Below are 22,060 nucleotides of genomic sequence, written 5' to 3'. Positions count from 1 at the left end.
GAAAGCTGAGAGATCATCTTACATTTATATTAAAGGGTTTGTTACATTATATTTAAAAAGTCATGCTGTGTAATTGTGAAGGGAAGTAACTGGAAGAAAATCACTCATAAAAGAGTATTTCTGTAAATAAATTTGTAAGGGGCATAGAAAGAAATTCTGGCTATTTAGTGAGAGGGAAAGAGCAGGGTGGGGGAACAGACTTCTAAAATGAGAGTTAATAAGTGGAGTTATACAATGGACTGATTTTTATGGCTTAACCATAAACCTTTGAAGGCAAGGGTTTATAAAGTAAGTGCTGACACTCTCTTAAACACTGTAAAACATTCTGTAATGGCACCAGATTTCTGACATTTCTTTATAAATATATATATTTTTAATTACTAAACCTTTTTGAAAAGAAATAATATAGATTATAGTAAGAACTACTGATGGAGAAAGGTAGCTTTTTCTTTGCTCGAGTATAATAGGTGTCAGTACTAAAGATTATTGACTTTGTAGCAATATACTGTAAGTAATCACAGTAAAATTCTTGACCTGCTGTTCAGTTAAAACCTTCAAATTGAATTAGACTTTTAAAAATACCCTTTATAAAATAAAAGCTACTTACTCAGTTACTTTAAATAATTCTGCTGACTATTGATTTTTTTCTCATTATGTTCATGTTCTTCCCTTCACTCACAAGAAATAACTTTTCACTTCAGCAATGAAATATCCATAAGTGCCACATTTCTTAGAGACGCGTTTGTGTGCTTTTAGATGACCATAATAATTCCATCCATGCACCAAACTTGTAATATTACTTATAGTTGTAAATCCATAATTTTGAGCCAGATGTTACATACACAAAAACACTAATTTATTGTTATGAAACTGATCTTCTCTCCCTTGAAAAAAAATCTTTCTGATAAGTAAGGATTTTAAGATATAATATCACTTTCAACAGCTGGTTTGTTTTTTTGGGGGGGGGTTGGATTTTTGTTTGTTTTGGAGTTTTTTGTTTTGTTTTGTTTTTTGTTTTTTTTCCAATGTTGCACATTTTTATCTACCGTTATTTGATTATTGTTAAGTTATAATTTAAAAAACTCATAGTCTATGATGAACAACAATGGATAAACTTGTTCTCACATGCAAAGTTGAACCTTTCTAAAGATTATTACTGGGAACTGTTGCAGAAACTCCAATCCAGTAACTCCTGATTCTTGACAGCCTAAGGCCTTCCTATGGGTAATATGGGAAGCTGTGCAGAAATAAAGAATCATTATCATCCCTTTATCAGCCCTTGCCATCCTTCTACAGTAATGACTGATTATATCCAGGTTAAGATGAGCATATAATACCTTTTTTAAAAGCAAGATGGCTCCTTTTAAAGAAGGAACTGGATACCAGCATTCACTGAAGTAGGTATACATTGAAAATGCTACAGGTAAAAGCATTGTACATTTTTAAAATTACCTATTTGCATTTCTTTCTAAAACCTAATGTCATAAAATGGTGGAGGTAAAGCACATTTTTGCTTTCTTGCCTGTGTCTTCTTAACTAATGTGATGACTATCTGAGTTTTAGGGGACTGGAACTTCTGCTCCAACTATTGGAGGCTGTGCTATTTCAAGGACCTGGTATCATCAATTCCAGACTGTAACTACCATCAGTCTTTACAGACAAGGCTGTTAAAGGTCTCATGTCATATGACTTCAGGGGCATTTGTGTGCTAGACTGAACATAAATGATTTAAACATAATGCTTTTGTGCTGAATATATAAGGGATGCATTTTTTTAAGCTATATGATCATGTGGTACAGCATCTAGAAGATGGAAAAAGAATGTTTCATAAAAATTAAGGGTTATCTTCTACTGACAGTAAGCATTGCTAGATTAAGCATTGTTGGTCAAAACAACAGATTTAGAGTAGTGGAAAACAAGGTTTACCAAGAGAACATGTATTCTAACAACGGTTGCTGTCCTTGAACCAGCAACCTCTTTGAAATTGTCTTCTCTTGAGCTAAGAAGAGGAAACAAGGGAGAATGAGTAAATTCTCTAATATGGTGTCAAGTTTGAAAAATTTTTTTTATGATCTGTAACTGTCTCTAAATGTCTTTTTGCACAAAAGAATTTTGCATACATCTGTATAAACATGTTTTTCCTTATTTTTTTCTGTGAATGAGCGTGAATGTTTATTCCCACAAGAATTTTCACATATATAGAAAATTTTACTTTATTTGTTCTTCTCTCTTGAAATTTCCAACTGCTGCTTCCACGAATCTTATGAAAAGACATCTAGCATGGTTACAAAGACCCCCAGGGTTGCTTCTAATTTTTCTGGGTTTATTTCATCAAAACATTTTTCATTTGATTTTTTTTTAGCCCAGCTTTAAGGTTAAAAAAGTTTAGTTTTAGTATTAAATGTCTAGTCTAGATTCACATTCCTATTTCCAAATCAGATACATGGGCACGAGTTTCAAATTGAAATATCGTTGCAACATTCTGTCCTTATTTAAGCCACAAGATATTTTGGGCTGATGTAGTTACCTGAGAGAAAATAAAGACATTTGGTGGTTAATAAGGTGAAGTACACAAATCCTTTTTGATTTAGCTCCTGCAATGTCAGCTTATTCTGTAGGATATATTGAAGTTTTCCACAGATATAGAAAATTGTCTAGGAAGAGAAATAGACAAGGCCAAAATCTTCTCCTGCTTTTAAAGACTGGTCTAAGACAAGTGGCATTCAAAAAACCAGAAACCATAAGTTGAAGGTGAAAACAAATCCGAGTGGCTTGTAACAAAAACAGTACAGTTCAAGATGAATTCTGTAATGTATCAGTCATAACGTGTTTGGCCCTTGTTATCTCTGTGCTATTTTTATATCCTTGTAAAAGAAGACTACTCCATTATCTCATAGTATGGAGTAGAGAAGATTAACATATGTCACAAGGGTGACTGTGGAAATTGTAACCTTTTAAATGGTTTTTCTAAGGCACGTCACATCAGGTTGGCCAATTTGTCTTCAGAGGGTCTTGGCTCTGTTAAGAAGCAAACCAGGTTATATTGAGAAGCAGGCCATGCTTTGTGTTATAGTTTTAATAAGTGCTAAAATATACTTACCAATTAGGAAATTTTAGCTCCTTATCATGTCTGAAATCCTTTTTAAGGTAGCAAGGTGATGAACGATGAGGAAATTATTTGGCTGTTTTCTACAAAACTGAAATTTACTTTTACTATTGCAGCTCTAGATAATTTTTTGTCACCACTGATCTCTTTCCTCACGCAGAACACTCTTGTGAGTACTTTCTTTCTGGTTGTGTCAAGCAAGCAGGAGCCAAAGAAAAGGCACCAGCTTAAATCTGTAGCATGTCAAACTGAGAAACAAGATTAAGTGTTGGGTGTAGATATAAGGGAGAATAAAGTCACATATTTTAAAGATTCACGCATATCATAACCTCTATGCAAAAATGTACATAAAATGTGTTTTAGAACTATAGCTAGCCATATCAAAGTATCTGTTCAAGTTAGACTGATAAAGTGTTTTAAGTGCCTGGCATCACTGAAGTCTGGTTTTGACAGAGTATGAGATTTGAAGACTGCTTTTCTTAATGATTTTTGTGAGGGTAAGACCTACATTTTTCTTAGAAACAGACTTTCTGGTCAGTATTCATTCTCTTTTTCTTCTACTGTCCAAATGTTTTTCCTCTTGATGGAAATGTTGATTACATTTGTGCTCACTGTACTGTTCTCTCATGATAAATGGAGTCAGTGGCTGTTTTACACTGCTGTAATTCAAACAATTATATTCTGTAAACTGTGGGTGTTAGTAGAAAGCCAAGAGTAAAGAAGTGGCTCAGACTGGGCAATTAAAGCATAACAAACTATGAAATTTATACCACTTTTAGCTGGTGAAGCAGGATTTCCTGTAAAGATTTTTATACAGGAAAAAAATTAAAATAACACATTTAACTTATGATTAAATGGTTTTAGAAAATTTATGAAAGATGAACACACTTAATTCACCTTGTTACTGAAAATTGGCAGATCTCCTATTTTGAAAAATATCTCTTGGATCATTATATTGAAATCATGTTGCCTAAATTAGTCAAGTTGTCATATTAACAGAGGCTCCTTGCTTCGTTATTGTTTCTTCTTTATTATAACAATAGACTTTAAAGTGTTGAAAATGAGCCAATGTTAAGGTCTAATTTCCTTTTAGTGGTATAATGAAGTAACAAAAACATTTTGATCTAGGTTAAAAGTTTCTCTCTGAACTAAAATAATGTTAATTTCTTTTTTCAATGTAGCTTCAATGTTTATAAAAAACTATCTATTAGCTGTATGATTGCATAAAAAAAACCCCAAACCAAAACTCCAAACCCCATAAAGATAGACAAATTCAGCCCTTGCTGCTCCCAGAAAGACTTGTCCTCAGTGCTCAGAAGACCCAGCAAAATAATTTATTCAGCTTGATTATGAATGTTAGCCTGGATTTGTCCTGTGAGCAAAATTTAAACAAGTATACATGAGTACAATTCCTTCACTCCCTGTACCCAGCTTGATTGTTCCCCCTAACCACACTACCCTTTGTGATGTTTGCTGCACAATAATGCTCAGCACCAGGTATTATGTAGTATCCAGATGAAATCTACATTTAGCAAAAAAATGCTGAACACATAGGAAGAGGCTTTTCTCCTTCAGTCTTAAAAGTACTGGACTGAATCCTGCTCCCAACTGTACTGTGTAAGCAGCATTCATATCATGAAGTGAATATCTGAGCATAGTTATTTGATAATGTCTTTGAAGGGGACATAATGGGAAAAAGAAACTAATTGGAATAAATAAAAGTCTTGAAAGGGCAGAGGATCAATTAATAATTCTTTTAAATTCTTTTAAATCTTCACACATAAATGCATATAAACCAATGCAATTGGAGTTTTTATATTGCTAATGGCTTGTTTTATTTAACTGTTTTCAACACCAAGTTCTAAAGCAGTAATTAAATTTATAAGCTAAATTCAGTCATTAGCTGAATGCAGGAACCACTTCCAAATTTAAGGCCAATAGAAGGGCTTTTCTGTGTTTCTGTAAGTGTTGGACTATGAATTCACCCTCTGTATTACAACAATATTCTGAGGACTGATTTTTGTTAAAAAATATTTCATATATGTAGTATTTATGTACATAACACCATGGCATTTCATTAGACTTGTAGCCAGTACATAATTAAGGTGTCTGGTTGATTGTGAAGAGCATTGAACTTCTGAAAAAGCCAGTTGTCCGTTCAATCATACTTAAACCTCCTCAATACATTGAAGGTGTGTTTTGATGATTTATCCATTAGTTGTAAGCAACCTTAAAGTGTAATTGTCTCCTCTTCCCCAGTGATAAACTTTGAAATACCTTGCCTTTGTCCATGAGAACAGAAACTGATGTAACTTTCAGAAATGTTTCCTGGAAATTTTTTTATTTTTGATTCTAACTAAAAGACAACAGGGTAAAAGAGTTTCCAAACACCTTTGAAAACATGTTGGAAGTGACATTCATGCCACATTATTGAATATAAAAACAATACAATGTGATTCATTTGTGACTGAGAAGAAGTCAAGTAGAAAGGTGGAAGAAGACAGAGGTAAGTACTGGAATTGTCAGAAAATCAAGATGTATTTTATGTATTAATGCAATCACCCAGGAGGCAGGGGAGAAGGAAAGCATGGATCATTGTGAAAAATGCTGACCTATGATGAGGAACAGGATGTTTGCTCCCAAGTTTTCTTGTGAACTATAGGTCAGAAACAGTGAAAAGATATGAAGTATGCATATGCAGCCAACAACATTTACCCTACTCAATGTCATGTTGAAATTAATTTTTTTTTTATTAATTGAATTGTAGGAAATTAGCAGTTAATGTACTCATGTTAAGTTTAATACTATTTTGTTATTACAGGCTATATAAATCGTATTTATACCGCCACTTCGGTAGGTTTCTGAACCTACTGACTCTCCTCTGCTGAGAAGAGTCTGCCAGAGTTTTATTTGTACGTATGCATATACGGAGAGAGAGAGAAAGAGCACATGCTTGTCACTGGGAACGGTTCTTTTAAGAGATGTTAAACAAAAACTTGGCAAGTAACTTATATTTGCTAGACAGTTATGTCTCTGCAGATTGTGGAATGGCTCCCAAGCTCAGGTCTCATCATGTCCCACTCTGCTTCTCAAATTGTATCTCCTTCTATTTTATGAGTTTGTGAAAGCTCTGTGGGTTTCTGCTCACTACACACTACAAAAAGCTTTGTGAAAAATCAAGCAGAAGCTAATATTATGTATTCTCTCTTTGGCTTTGGATTAGCCTCCCCAGGAGTGGTTGGCCTTGGGGTCTTGACTTACATTGACAAATAATGAATGATGCTAAGCTTTTTATTCAAGATGTATCCATTTGGGGGCAGAAGCTGTAGATGATGTCCCTTATCTAATCACTGTCTTGTTTTGCAACAAGAAAGCACTAAAACTTAGTGAAATTGTAAAATGTACTCTGTGAATATATGCACTTTAGATTTCCCTATAAGCTTCATTTTTAAAGGATTTATCACAAACATGTAGAGTATTGCCTTGAGTATTGATGTAACTTTCTGAAGTGATGGACAATAGAATGGAAAATAAATGGAAAATGCACATCTTTATTGTTAAGAAGTCTGTGTTTTAGTTAGATTTAGTTAGATTTTTTGTTTTTTTTTTTTTTTAATTACAAATCTGAACAAAAAGTCAGCTCACACATTGTCTTCCATAGGGTTTCCTGATATTTTAACGACAGATGTGGAACTTTTTAGCTTGCTAGAAATACCTGCAGTGAATGACAATGGCTTGCACCCTAAGCTGCAAGGCTACCTGGGCTGCCTGAGAGCACCAGGAACCAATTAACCCAGGAGCTGGGCACCTAAAACAAGCTGACACCTAGGGCTTGCTTTGGAATTTCTTAGACACTGACAATTGAGTTGTTTGGAATATACTGCTTAAAGGGCACTCAGTCACCAGCTCTGAAGCCCAGTTAATTAATTCTTGTTGGAAGAGCTTTACCCTGGATGCCTAATGTCTAGTTATACTGACCTTTAAAATAACACTTGCAGCTGAGATATCTACCTAATAATAGCACCCTGTGTCCTGCACACTGGCTTTCAGAAATAGGCACAGCGGGCTTCTCATACTCTTTTCCTTTTGTCCAAGATTGTCATACTTCGTGCCCTGCTTTTCTTCAAAACTTTTCATCTAGCCATAGTGCAGACACAGCTATGGCTGAGATCACTTACGCTTTTCATGTTGCCTGCGACCTCTTGCAGATGTAGTCAATACCTGCTCCAAGGACTTCCCTGTGCTTGTAATTGCATTGTCATCCGTAAAAAGTTTTTTCTGGCTGAAGTGAATTTCTCACTGCTCACAAAATTTTCACCTGTTATAGCAGTATATAGCTCTAGTCTCATAAAACTGATTCACAAGGCATGCCTATAATCAGATTTGTAACGTCTGATTTGCTTTTAGCTTTCAGTACAGACCATATGTAAGACATAAACATGAGGTTTGGTTTTAAGAGCAGATTGTCCAAACACTTCATCGCTACCTTTTATCAGACACTGGCATCCCACTACATAGCCAGGTAGCAGGGAAGCAGAGGAGCAGCAGCAAGTTAAGTCCCTCAGCACCTCACGCACAAACAAGCTGCCACAAAACTGGCATTATCCAGGTTTTCAATATCTGCAGCTACTCAGGCATTAAAACCTCTCTCAAGGCAGCTTCCTGTGCCCTGGGTTTCAGAGTTTACCTCTGTGCAGGCTGCTACTACCCACGCAGCTAACAAGCCAAATGGTGTGCCTGAGAACTCCAAGACAGTGCAGGTCAGCTCTTCAGCAGCATCCTGCTGCCGCTCCTGTTTGGCAGGGTGGGAAGCACAGGAAGACTTGTCTCCCTGAACACACCACAAAACAAGTTGTTGGGAACCTGGGAAGTCAAGGAGCTCAACTTTTAGGGAGTGGTTTCTAGCACGGGTAGGTTGGTGACTGGCAAGACATCAGTCAGCATTGCCTCAAAAATTGGAAATCAGTTGGTTCTGGCTTTGTTGAATCAGCATTTCCAGAGGAAAGATTTTATGTCAGAAGATTTTCCACCTGACACAATGAGCAGAACAGTGAAAGCAGCACACATTGTAGGAGGAGATTTTGAAAATATCATTGACTAAGTATTAATTTTCTATTGTAACATATTGAGGATTGATGGCGTATATCAAGAGCAGAATGATGCCCAAATGCTCAATTGTCTTTGGAAAGTTACATTTTTTTCTCTGAATAGCCCAACCTGAATGTCTGGTACTGATGCTGCATACCTAAGATTGCCCTTTGGAAAATAGTCCCCACATGTGGTTTGTACAAGTTTTACTACAATTTAAAGGTCACTCCTTTTTTTTTTCCTGCAACACTTTAAAATTATTGAATTATAATATTTTAGGAAAAGAAATTGTTCTAGTTTATATGCATGCAGTAGAGTAAAATCACCACTTTAAAATACATTTTGACTTTTCTAGAGGCATAAATCTGACACTGTCCTTCAGAAAATGTGGACTTTCTGCAAAGGTACTACAGTCATGTGCCTGAACAACTAAACAAAATAGAGAGATATAGATATTTTTAAAACACGCTTTACAACTAAACAAGCAGAGTGCACTTCAAAATCCAATGACATTAGAAATGTCATTTCACAGTTTCAACAAGGACAATAATTGTTTCTTAAAAATGGAGACAGAAAGCAGAAAATAGGAACATTTTTTCATCTGAAAAGAAAAAAAGAAAGTGACAAATTTTGTTTGTGTTCTAATTTGCAGGCAGTCTTCCTGGTACATGCACATAAATGGGGAAAAAGGAATAGAAATAAAAGAATCCAGTAAAATGTGTCTTTGCCAGTTGTGTTTTACCCTACTATATCATGAAAACATATAGCTAAAACTAAAAAAAAAATTACTAGTGCTAAAATTCAGAGAACAAGGGTGACAAGAGGAATGTAGTGTCTGTTTTCAGTGTTGATCTTCTCAGTTCCATGACCATTTTACCTATTCTTAAGGTCTTCACATGAAGACATTTTCAGTTATGACAAAAATTTCAATGCAGTCCTTTATAAAATTTTTTCTTTAATTCTATTTTTCTACGAGTGGAAACCCGCTTTTTTCAGAGTGTGGAAGTTGTCACATAATTTTAAATCTAGATATAATTACTATCTCAAATCCTAACCCCACTTACAACTTTGGTTTTATTGTTCTAGTAGATTTAGGGATACTTGCCACAAAGCTCAGGGTAGCAGCTCATGCTTTGGGAATAGAGTACTTTAGTGCTTTAAGGAATGAAAAAGATTAAAGGAAGTGTTCAAATGTGCCTCTGTATGGGCGCTAAAGCAATTCATGCTACATTATCAGTCATCTTCCATGCTGAGCATTATTAGAAATATGGTAGAGAAAGTAATTTGTCTTAGAGTAAATTCCTAATATTTTAATTTACTGTCCATGGAATATAGGTAGCTCAGAGACAGACTGTTATGGTACAAATATGTTGATATTTCCTTCTATGTTAAAGAAATTTAAATCTTAGTTTTCAGGGAAATCATGTTTTTACCAGAAATTTGTCCCTCTGGGCCAAGTACTGTCACAAATATGAAGAGTAGTCCTATTACACCAAAGAATGAATTCTCAACTACTTCACAGGGCTGTGAAAAAATGCAAGAGCTCTTGAACTGGATCAAAACAATGGTGTCTAATATCATTTATTTGCAATCATTCCATCTCTACATGTTTCAGAATTAAAACAGTGCTCTCAATTTCAGTCATTTATTCAAGCATTGTTGAGAGAGCACTCATTAGAAATGAAAAGTAGACAAAAATTTTAATGAGCTCTTTCCATTGTTTTATGAGCTATGGGAGTCAGTCAGCTATACAGCATATGTAAGGCACAATTTTTACAGTGTACGTGGCACTAAATTGTTCAACTGTACACTTCAGCACCTCTAGACAGCACAGAACTTGGCAAGAGGCCAAAGCATCTAAAGGGGTTTATGTGAGTGCTAACCTCCTAAAATGAAAATTGCTCACTAATGCCTCCATTTGGGAGATATCTGCCTTTCTGACCTGGAATTTGCAAGAGCCCTGGTATGCTCTGCATACATGTTCATAACTACTCTGGAAGAATTATCCAAAACCTGACCAGAGAAGGACTGCAGTCCCTTGAAAAACCCAATCTAGTAAGTGTTTTCCGAACCAAATGGATGCACCAGCAACTGTCACACAATCTGTGACTGATGCAGTGTTGCTGGTATGGTCCCACATACTGGCTGTGACTGATGAAGCTGCAGGGTACCGAAGAGCTGTACTGCAGCATCTCCTCAGTCAGAAGGAATTCAGCAGCCACTCAGCATGGAGCAGTCATGGCATCAACCCTTCTGGAAAAAGAGAAGAAAACAGTGTCTGTAGACCTTCACTCTTAAGAATAAGCTCCAGCCTGCATTCAAAGTGGACACGGGCTCCACGCTTTAAGGCAGGGTAGGAAGTTAGATGTATACATGAGTTTATTGGTTTGCTCCAGACTGCTTTCTCCTCATAGCTAATGCATTAGGATTATTCTCAGCAGGTGGCTAATTTCTTTCCATGCCGCCTGTAGGAAGCCAAGAACGTCTTTGAGTTCTCTGGGTTAGGATCAACTAACACACTTTTAGTTTCATATGAGTGATCTATTCTCCAGACATATAGTTTTGCCTAAGGTAAGAGGGGTTTTTTTGAAGACAGAATCTCAAGAGGTTGGTGAAAGAAATGCAAGGCAACCACTTGAATTACATGTGATGCTGCATATGTCTTTCAAAGACTTGTAGAGAACACCAATGCTGAGGTTATCAGTCTGCTGTTTCCACCCACTGAGAGCATCTTTAAATTCTGGTGACAGAAAGTGAAATAGATACTGCAATTTCTCTAAGGCTAGTGCTTCTGAAAAAAAAAAACTAAACTACCAAGAAATAAAAGAATTTTATAAGATAACTAATGTCTCACGCTTTGCATGCTGTACAACCGGACAGGTGTTTTGTGAAAAACCCCCAGGGAATGTCTGCAGTGATGTAAACAGGAAGGAGTTTTCATTTCATGAATCACTAGATTGTCAGTGATGCATTATACCTTGTCACAGATGTTATGGAGCAAAAATGAGGTATTGCCCTGAATTTTACACTGCTGTGACTAGAAAATTAGAACCTGGGGATTTAGCTGTAATCATCAATGGCAATTTTGTTAACTACAATTATTACTACGAGCATTTTCGAGACACTTTGTTTATAGATTTTGTAACTGGATATAGCGATTAATGCTTTAACATCTTCTCAATGATAACTACTCTCTTCTTTCAAAGATAAAATATGGCAGTACTGAATATCAAGCAATTGCTTTATTTGCAAAATAATTACAGTAACATATTACTATAAAGAAAGATTTGTGAGTTAGTCTCTCAATACTGATAGATAAAATAGCTCTTAAATATACACTGTATGTAGTAGTAGGTATACTAGACAGTTGGGCATTTCTTTATTAGTGACACTATGAAGCAGAGAGCAGTTTTGTACCTCTCATCATGCTCAATGAAACATGCCACTAGAAACTGGTGGAGAAAGTTGAGATAGACCAGGTAATGACATATCCTTACCCTTCCTAGCTCAGAAGAGCAGAAGACTAGAGGAATGCTCATGTATTGTGTACAAAATAACAGTTTTGAATACTGATGTAGAAAAAGCATTGCATTGTTGGTGTTCAGGTTTTTTCTCCATCTTGGCTGAGAGATATCTCAGTGGCAGAATTACTTGTGCAAGCTTTGAGGAAACTGTACTAGACTTAAAAAAAAATTATGTACGTGGCCTTTTAAAGTTCATTTTGGTTTGGAATTCTTTTATTCCCTCCCAAAAGTCTCTCACTGAAGCCAATGTGTTAGCCTGATGTTCACAACTTGGTATACTACCTTAAACTTCAAAGATAAATCTGTTGTAATATTTTTGCATAGAGTGTTTTTACCACTAGCTAAATATAACTTATCCACTTTTTTAAAATGAGATATTATGTCTGAAGACATTGCATATAGTGAACATGTAACCGAACTTGGAGTTAATTCACTTTGGTGTAGAAGAATTTTGCCTTTAACTGTTTCCAGCTGCTACCACTTTGTGGGAGTCATTCTGTATGGGCAGAAAATATAGCAATCACCTTGGCAGAAAATATTTTTGACCTTGTGAATTTCCAAAATTTCATTCCATTAATTTGAAAGCTAAGATTTAGCATAGTGAACATTGGGCAATCTGTAGCACTTAGTCTACTAGCTCAGCAAAACACCAAATTAATTCAAATTTGAAAAGGACTCTCCATCTGTAGCAAAAGCATGTTCTCAATTACATATTGAATTAAATAAGAGATAGGAATATTTTTGAAAGCTTGAAATTTATGGTTTCATTAGACTGAAATATTAAACCTAAAAATGTGTAAAAATCCTCATTAATCATTTAGTTTTAGCACATAAATGCAAATGGCTTGGAACTGAGTTCCATTTCAGACTGTAAGTAGTAATTACCTAGTGACACCTCATGAGCTTCATTAGAACCCTGCTTTTAATGAAAGTGGGGAACACTAGGGATCTGCACAAATAAGAGGATTATGGTATTTAATCAGCACAAAGTGGTAACGATAAAGCTTCATTAGATAGCATTTCCAAATATGAAATCCAGGAAGAAAATCTTAAATGTAAGTAGGTTAAATGATCATTTAAAACTATTTTACTTAGTGAGTTCTCTTTTCTTCTATTCATGAATGGGTTGATTTTTGAGAATTAGTTTGGTGCTTGACACAATCATATTCAACACTTAGTAGATGGAAAACTCTTTCTTCCAAAGTGTTGTTCTTACACAATGCCAGCCTACAACTTGTTTTATTTATTCATTAGTGTTTTAGTATTTGCTATCCATCATTTTTGATATTTAATGACCACAAAATTGAAAATTATAATGAAAAGAGAAACGCCTACTTCTCTCTCTGCGAAGCAAAATTTTGGATATGAGGAATCTCTCTACTGCGATTCAAGCTTCCATGTGTAATACCAGTAAGTAAAATGATTAAATGATTTTCTATACTTCTTTTCTCTCTTATACTAGTGAATGCGGGTTCTGTATTTTTGCTGATGTTTTATTTGCAATCACCCGTAAATGTATTACAAATATTCTGACTGTGTGTTTGTGAGGAGATTCTTCTGAGTACAATTTTATGAGCTTGGTTAGTATCCAGTAACCAAGCTCATAACAGTAACAGTATTTGGGATATCATAATCTACTGTGAAGTTTTTTCAGGTAGAAAAAAATGTACGTTTACTATTCTTAAAAAACACCAAGACCTTAACTTTTTTTTTCATTCTTTGTTGTACGCTCTCATCGTGTTCTTGTACACTGTCTTTTTGTTTATAACGTGAAATTCTATGGAGTGTCTTATTCCATTGCTTTGACAGTTGGCTATATCTTATCTTAGAATATCCTCATCACTGCAGCTTTATCATCTGTGAGTTTATAACTAGGCCAAGTGCTACCTTTCTAGAGTCATATTTCATCTGTTCATATGCAGATCCAAATGTTCTGGTTTTTTATCTGTCATGCAAAACTTGTGCTTGTACAAATTGAAAGGTTCACTAAGAAAAGTGCCTAAACAGTTTGGGTAACTATGCCTAACTGCACAAATGGTCTACACAAGATGCACTTCAGAAAATGTACATAATTATTGCAGATCAGCAATTGCATTTTTAATCACCCCAAATGTCCAATTGCGTGTCTTGAATCTGCTGATCTCTACATGAATTTGATAATGAGGGCTTTTTCAGAAGAAAATTATTTTAAAATTACATTTTTCAAACACAGAAGTTTTATAATTGAAAATGTCCATACAATAATGAAAGTCAGCGATGGTTCTTGAAAAATTATTTTTCTGGTTGCGCAGATGGAATTTTTTATGATTTCATATATTTCCTCATTAAAAACCAGAATTTCAAGTCATTGCTATTGCACCAATATGTAATCTAGATGTTCTCACCAATAATATGTTTATGAATCTATTTTAAGTTCTGCATTAATTCCTCTTCTACGCCATGAGTTTCACTGGTTTCGGTGTTCTGAAATTCCCCTTTTTCTTTTACACAGTATAACAATTTTTTTATGGTATGAATCTTAATAAATTCATTCAATTTAAAATGTTGTACTTTGCCAGTGGTCATTACACCATGCAGTTATAACCTTAACAAAGCATTAGCGCTGGTGTTTTTCTCATGAAATTTTTGTAAAGACATTTTGGAACATGTGGATTTTTTTCATCACTGTTACCACTTCATTGCAATAAAAAAGTATTTTCTATACTTTTTCTGTAAAACTTGTTCTGTAGGTTCTTGTTAACCTGTTTTTCCTGGAAAGGTTATAATCCCTTAAGTCCTATCATGCATAATTCACAAATTTTTCAGAATAACATTTCTGTAGAATCCAAATTTGTCATACCTAGACTGAAGAAAAGTAACATTAAGGTCTGTGTTGTCTCATCAGCAAATGATCTCAGAGAATAAGATATTTTTAAATAATCCAATAGCAAATAGAGATCAAACAATAGTTTGGGTTGAAAGTGACTTTTAAAGGTTATCTAGAACAACCCCACTGCAATGAGCAGGGACATCTTCAACTAGATCAGGTTGCTCAGCGCCCCATCCAGCCCAACTTTGAATATTTCCAGGGATGAGGCATCTACAACCTCCCTGGGCAACCTGTTGCAGTGTTTCACTACCCTCATTGTAAAATTTTTTTATTATGTGTAGTCTGATTCTCCCCTCCTTTAGTTTAAAACCATTACATCTTTTCCTATCACAACAGACCCTGCTAAAAAGTTTGTATCCATCTTTTGTATGAGCCCCCTTTAGGGGTTGAAAGGCTGAAATAAGGTCTGCCTGGAAGTTTCTCTTCTATCTCAGTCTTTCCTCATAGGAGAGGTGCTCCATCCTTCTAATCATCTGGCTGGCCCTCCTCTGAACCCACTCCAACAGGTCCTTCCTGTGCTGAGGATCCCAGAGATGGATGCAGTACTCCTGGTGGGGTCTCATGAGAGTAGAGTAGAGTAGAGAGGCAAAATCACCTCCTTTGACCTGCTGGACACACTGCTTTTGGTGCAGCTCAGGGGCATGGTTGGCTTTCTGGCTGCAAGATTCTTCTGGAACAGGAAGAGTGCATGTGCATCATTTTTCAAGCATTTCAATCACTCATAAAAATCTTCTAGTTCAGTCTGTGTAAAAAAAATAATTAATGATAAATCTCAAATTACTTTTGATTTCCTTGAAACCTTTTTTGATTTAATAAAATGTTTACAACAAGTAGCCCTTACACTGAGAGGAATAGAAAAATCTCATTCTGGCACAAAATGATTCCCATGTCCTTATCTTCTTTGTCATTACTGGGGTCTGTAGGTGAATCCAAGCTCATTTATTGCTGCAAGAGTTTGTAACTGTCCCTAAAATCTGAACCTGTCCATCATAAGATTTTTTGCTACCTAAGAAGCAGTGCCTTCAGGCTTTCAGAACAAATACAGCTGTTTCATTTTCTGGCCATCTGTCTAGACTGAAAACCAAAAATAATAAACAACCCACAGCATCTGTGTCATTCAGTACCAGAGCTGTTAATGACTGAGGGTCAAAGTCAAACCCAAAACTTAAAGCCTTTCTTTCTGGTTAGAAATGACTGTTTAGTTGGAGCCAAACCATTTATTGTTGACACTTATGTCATAAAGTAGTTTATTAATATTAAGGTTTTGGAAATGACTGGTGTTTCACATTCAAAGTGTGAATATTAGGAAAATATATATGAAGCTCTCAGGACTGAACCTGGAACTGTTCGAAAACAAAAAACCTAAGTTCATTTAATAATTAGTCCTCAACAAATAAATAAAAAAAAGATGAATAAGTGCATTATCTAGTGGCACAGTTATGTATTATCCATAATGAACATATCTGACCCTTTACAATATCTAGTTGCATCTGACAGCTATTCTCAAACTCATAATCTTTCTGAGTTTGCAGTTCAGATGCATTGTTCCAGATGTAGTTCAGCTGATTAAAAAAGTTGGTTCATAGATTCTCCTATGATGCCATAACCTCCAAGAGTTATCAGCACTTATATTTGACAACCTAGGAGCCCACTCACTCATACTACTAATTTGCATCTGTAGTCATCTGGGTTAGAAAACACCCCTACTATTAGCTTATGCTAATATGGAGTGCTGATATCTGGGTTAAGACAATAGACCTGACAGGATGTTAACGGAAAGGAAAGGAAAGAGTGACAAGGAATGGAGAACAGTATTGCCTTTATCCAGCTCAGATGCAGCCAAAAAAAGCACATCAAACCATTGTCTTATATGAACTCAAGGATATTTTTATACTCTGCTGTTCCCTTATCTAAGCACAGTAATGCCAGCTAATTAAAGACAGTTTATAGATAGTTTTAGATATGAATTGAAATTGAAATATGTTCTCTTGTGCCCCATAAGTAATATAAATCTGTCGAAGCTCTGGACTAGGAAACATTATTCTATAGATGACATAGCAGAGGGCAGTGTTTTATGTTTTTTTAATAAATCTCCAAAGTTAAGAAATACTGGACCAAATTTATACTCATTCTAAAATGTCAATCTGACTTTTTTATCTCATTTACCCTATTTACCCTCAGGTTGCAGTGACATAAACACACTCAGGGTATAAATCAGAGAAGATTTAAACCTATTACTCTTTTGAGCTATCAACTTTTGGCTTAAAAGGATTTTACTCACTTTGGAAAGATTTAATTCTATATTTCAAACAGTTAAAATGCCATCCAGTCTAATACAGTTTTATTGGAATTATCACAGAAATTAATTCTGTTAATTTTTTTTCTTAATTCCATTACCTATGGCAATTTAATTGTAACAGACTTTAAGCAGTACTTTAAGGTGAAAATTCTTGTGATTAATTGTTTCTAGAACAACCCTTGGCATAATAAATATGTAAACATTGGATATTTCTTTAGTATGACGGCTTTTATTAACATTACAAAAATAATAGGATAAATTAAAGATCAGTTTAAACATACATTAATTGAAAACAAGCAAGTTGTAATGCTTTAGTTTGGAAAAGGCAGTGCAATTAAAACCAGGCAGCTGTTGTGGAAACCTTAAGGTTCAATAGGAAAAGCTATAAATCATGATTTATAGTGAGAGCATGCAGTTACTTGAAATGGATCAAACCTGAATTAAACTCGTTCCAAAAGTACACTTTATAAGTTCTTTATCTAGCTTTATATGATCTGCAAAATGTCACTTAAATGGTGGCCAGGGATACAATTTGTACTACCCGTGAGAAAACAGAAACAAAGTTAAAGCTCAAGAGAGTGTAAAGCTCGTTGTATGTTCCAGTCATACATTAGTCCTCACAATATCTCTATAAAGTCCCTTTTCACTGCAGTTATTTTTTTTACACTAGCATTGGACATTTCGTTATATTTCTGTGGTCTTTGAACTTCATGGGATCGTATATCTAGGAGCAACTTTGTAGCACAAACTAGTATAAAAGGGAACAGCATTATTTCAGAGTTCATCTTCAGAATGAGAATGTATGTGAAGGTATAGAGAAATGTTTGTGTGGGGGAAAGCACTTCATTTATCAATACAGATTTACATTGTCAGCCACTCTTCTTGATGAGAGGGCTGAGTAGCAAATAGCTCTCAGGTAACATGACTGCAACTATGAATATGTTAATGATCCACATGAACAAATTATATAAAGGGACAAATCATAGGGAAAGGTCATCAATATCTGACCTTGCACCACATCAAATGAATGTTAAATTATCAGTGAATGGGACAAACTTGGGCAATAACCTCTTAGCCTTGTCATGAAACTGTAGAAGCAGAACTTCTGGCAGATTTTTTACCTCCTGATGCTTTCAATGTCCTGTTGGATGGTAGTGTATCTTTGTTTCTAGAAGGCCCAAGATATGAACTCTTCAACTCCTCCTTTTTCTACTGCTTTACTGGAGCAGAAAAGATATTCCACAATGTCACACAGATTGTTTTCTTTTATGTATGCCACAAACAATGACAACCAGTAAAGGAGACTGAGGTACCTGTAACTTCTTCAGTTGCTGGTGGCTTCACAACAGGTAAGCTGTTATTCAAAAGGTGAACTTACACAAGTAAGAAAATATCCATTTTAGTAGAAATTATTGTTTAAGTCAAAACCACACTGTGGTTTTCAGTGTCAGCTGTCTGTGTCAAAATCTGATCGAACAAGGCTATTGTGGGATTTATTTTGATGCTGACAGTCATGCAGTATTACCACTGGTGCTACAGACAGAAGCACAAGGCAGATGGGTGCTGTCATTTTCAGAGCCATTAGTATTCCAGGAACTGAAAAAGCACAGAAAATAACCCAAAATATGTAAACACATAAAAATGATTAAAATTCAGGAAATTATTTAAACAAACAAGCAAACAAGCAACAGAAATAAAAACAGAGCTCAAATATTGAGCAGCATGCTCAATTTCCTAATCTGTTTGCAAAACCTTTTAGGACTGTAAATCCACAGTAGGCGACACAGAGACACACATTTTAAAAGTCAGTTACACTTGGTTAGAACTGTAGTATTCCAGAAAATGGATAAACCTACTGCATAAAGAAATGTTTCAGTTTTTATCGTCATTATTTGAATTGTAAAATGATAAGCATGGAAAGATGTTGTGTAACTGCTAGACAATTTTAGGAAATTGAAGCATTCTGATTATGGTTAGGAAAAGGAGATTGTTGATTGCTCAGATGAAGATTTGAGTCTTCATTAAGAAATGATTATCAGGTCCATGGATGAAGGGAACATGTGAGTGAAAGTATGGGTTTAGGCAAGACAAATGGCTCATTTTATTTCACTTTTGTATAAAGCCAACATTCAAATCATGCTTTGTGTGAGTCTGGGCTATGCATTCTGAGTTTCTTGCAGCACGTTGTGGTGGCTAACAGTCAAACACCTATATATATATATATATATAATGGCCAGTCTTCGCGAACGAAGATCTGGGGAAAGGTCTTTTACCTTTCCAGCCTGCGCAATGGATTTTTTAGGTGAGACACAGCCTGCGCTGAACTGAGCCCACCCTTTAATCCTAAGGTTCATCTGCCGGGGCCAAGCAAGCTTGGACAATGGCAGTGAGGTCCTCAGGACGTAGGTTTGTTTAGAGTGACCTTCTCATAGATGGATGGCCTCACAGGGCTAACGGGTTCCATCTGCCCGGGAGACCGAGGAATCGAACCCGGGTCGCAGAGGTGAGAGTCCTGCATGCTAACCACTAGGCCACCAGGGGTCTCAAAGTCAAACACCTACCTAGCTGTTTATTCACTTCCCCTCCTCAGCAGGAGAGGAGACAAAAGAGGAAGAATGGAAAGGAGAAAGCTCATGGATCAGGATAAAGGTAGGGAGATTTCTTACCATTACTGTCACAAGCAAAACAGACTCAACTTGGAAAAATCAATGTAATCGATTGCTAATTAAAATATATATTTATTTATTTAGGTAATGGGAAATGAAAAGAGAAATGTCAAAGCAACACCTTCCCCCCCAACCCCACCCTGTCCTTCCTATCCCATGCTCCTGCTCCAAGTGGTGCAGGAGTTACAGTCACTACATGGCAGTTTCTTTGCTCCTCTGTATTGCTCCTTCCTCCTCACACTCCTCTGCTCCAGTATGGACCCTCCACAGGCTGCAGGGGATATCTCTTCTGATATGAAGCTCATTCTCCTCTGACTTCAGTTTTCTCTCTGTTATTTTACACTTCTTTTTTCCTCCCTCTCTGTCTGGCATTTTATGAATTTTTTAAAATATGTTTTCATGGAGGTGTCATCAGGTTGGCTGATGTGCTCAGTTGCATCTTCTTGTGGGTCCATTGGAGCTGATTGTATCTGGCACAGGGCAGCCCCTGGCCTCCTCCCACAGAAGCCCCCCTACAGCCTCCCTGGCTACCACCTTGACAAGAGCTGTAAAATTTTGTAAGATTTTAATCATGTGGGAAATCCAGTTCCTTTCCAATTTTTTAGTTTCTCTCTCTTATACATCACAAGAGACCACTTGCTCCGAATTGACTGAAAGTTGAAACTGCAAAATCATGATGTTGTTGGTTAAAAATAAAATTACGTGGTCCAGAATACAGCTGTGCCACTAAGTCTTTGCTTTCAGAAAACATAATTTCTTTTATTCTTTAGCACTGCTAATTGAAATTTTCATCCTCCCTCTCAGCACTGAAGTTATTCTGAAATCTAGCACTGATTAAGAAGAAAGAGTCTATCACCTCTGGAAAACTTAACCTTAAAGCTTCTATTTTTCAATAACTGAGCTGCAATTAAACAATTACTTTTATTGTTTAGTGCTCATACTTTAACAGCTTTTGAAAACGTTGTTATAAACATCAGTTGTTTATGATCCCACAGTTGTAAGACAATGTTATTTGCAGCTTGGTGGGTATTTAATCTTTGGTGACTAAGGGATGGATCATTCTTGAAAGCTTTTTGGTAGTATTTTGTATTTCCTACCATTAGCAGTGAAGCTGTAGTTCTAGTCGCATCCATTTTGGCATAGAAGTCTTTTCTTCTAGTTCACCTGTGTAGCAGCTATTAGAAAAAAAAAATCTTAGATTTCAGTTGGTGCACTAAGTATTTTATCTAAGGATTAGTAATCACTCAGCTCTGGCATGTTGCAGGAGCAACAAAAAGACTAAAAGACTTGGTGTTTGACCTTTTACAACAGTAACTTCCAAATCTTAATGTTACAAAATTTGCTTAGCTACAGTTTCAAAGTAAATAGCTCCAAAATGTTCTGCTATAGTGCTGAACTATTTAAAAAAAATTCAGCAAAGACATATTCAACCACTGACAAATGAAAAAATACTTCACACGGGGGGCATAGAGGAAAACAAAATGCAGAAAAGAAGCAACAGAGGGGAAAGCTAATGCAGGAATTAAATAAGAAGAGTACTTTATATGCTGGATATGATAAAGGCTGGACAAAGCAAATTAAACACCTTCACTTGAGTAGCCTGCTCTCTAATGACATACAAAGCTGTCAACAAAAGAGAAAATGTCACCAAATGTCAGCAGCAGAATAACCACAAAATAAATCAGAACATTTTCTTTGAGATGAAAGCTGCATAAACTCCATGAAACTTTCCCAATCAAGTTCTAAAAGAAGGAGAAAAAACCCTTAGGGAGGAAATGTCAATACTAATAGAAAGTCAAACAGAAAACAACCCTATTGGGACAAAATGAAAAATAAATTCCTAATAAGTAACATCCAAATACAGGCTGACCTGAATGAATGACCTTTTACAGGGGTCTCCAAATTTAGAGGGAAAAAAATTCTGAATTAGAACATAAGACAGTAAATTGTGTTATGAAAAAGTACATGTTCTGTGGTAGTGTGTCAGTGGAAGTTTTGTGCTTAGTACTTTTCTAAGTCTTTTTCTACTGTAAAGATGCACTTTGCATCTTTCCCGCAGTTCGATGATTTAGTTCTTCTTTGGCAATGAAGAATAAGTTCAATCCCTTAATACAGCAAGCATCCTGGGCTCAGGTACCCAGAGAGCATGAAATTTGTTTTCATTTTTTCTGCCTAAAGAACATTTTCACCCTCATATGATTTCTTCAGACACCCCCCTTGTGTGTTCAGAGATAAAGTATCCTTATTACCACCTCCAGACATTTTTGTCCCTTGTATGAAATTAAGACCTTTTTAGTAAAAACTATGAAACATTCATAATGTATCAGCCAATGGATAGTTTTGTGTTTTACATATATACAGTGTATAGATATATATATACTGTATACAACAGAGGGAAGGAAGAAAGATGTAGGTAAAGGGGAATTTTGGTAGAAGAGATGTACTACCTTTAAACTAATGCAAGATTTTGTTTCTATCAAAAAGGAAAGAAACCAGCTCAAATAGATG

General features: G+C 35.7%; 1 long non-coding RNA gene across 1 annotated transcript; it reads right to left on the bottom strand.

The window, feature by feature from the left end:
- Positions 1–1,156: 1,156 nt before the first annotated feature.
- LOC113964496 lies at positions 1,157–21,531 on the bottom strand. Its single transcript, XR_003533210.1, has 3 exons — positions 21,423–21,531; positions 3,101–3,339; positions 1,157–1,237 (listed from the first exon to the last, which is right to left on the bottom strand). It is a non-coding gene; the product is annotated as an uncharacterized LOC113964496 (long non-coding RNA).
- Positions 21,532–22,060: the final 529 nt, after the last annotated feature.

Source organism: Neopelma chrysocephalum, unplaced genomic scaffold, assembly GCF_003984885.1.
Source record: "Neopelma chrysocephalum unplaced genomic scaffold, ASM398488v2 Primary Assembly neopelma1_42, whole genome shotgun sequence".
NCBI lineage: Eukaryota > Metazoa > Chordata > Aves > Passeriformes > Pipridae > Neopelma > Neopelma chrysocephalum.
This window is presented reverse-complemented; position numbering and strand designations above follow the sequence as displayed.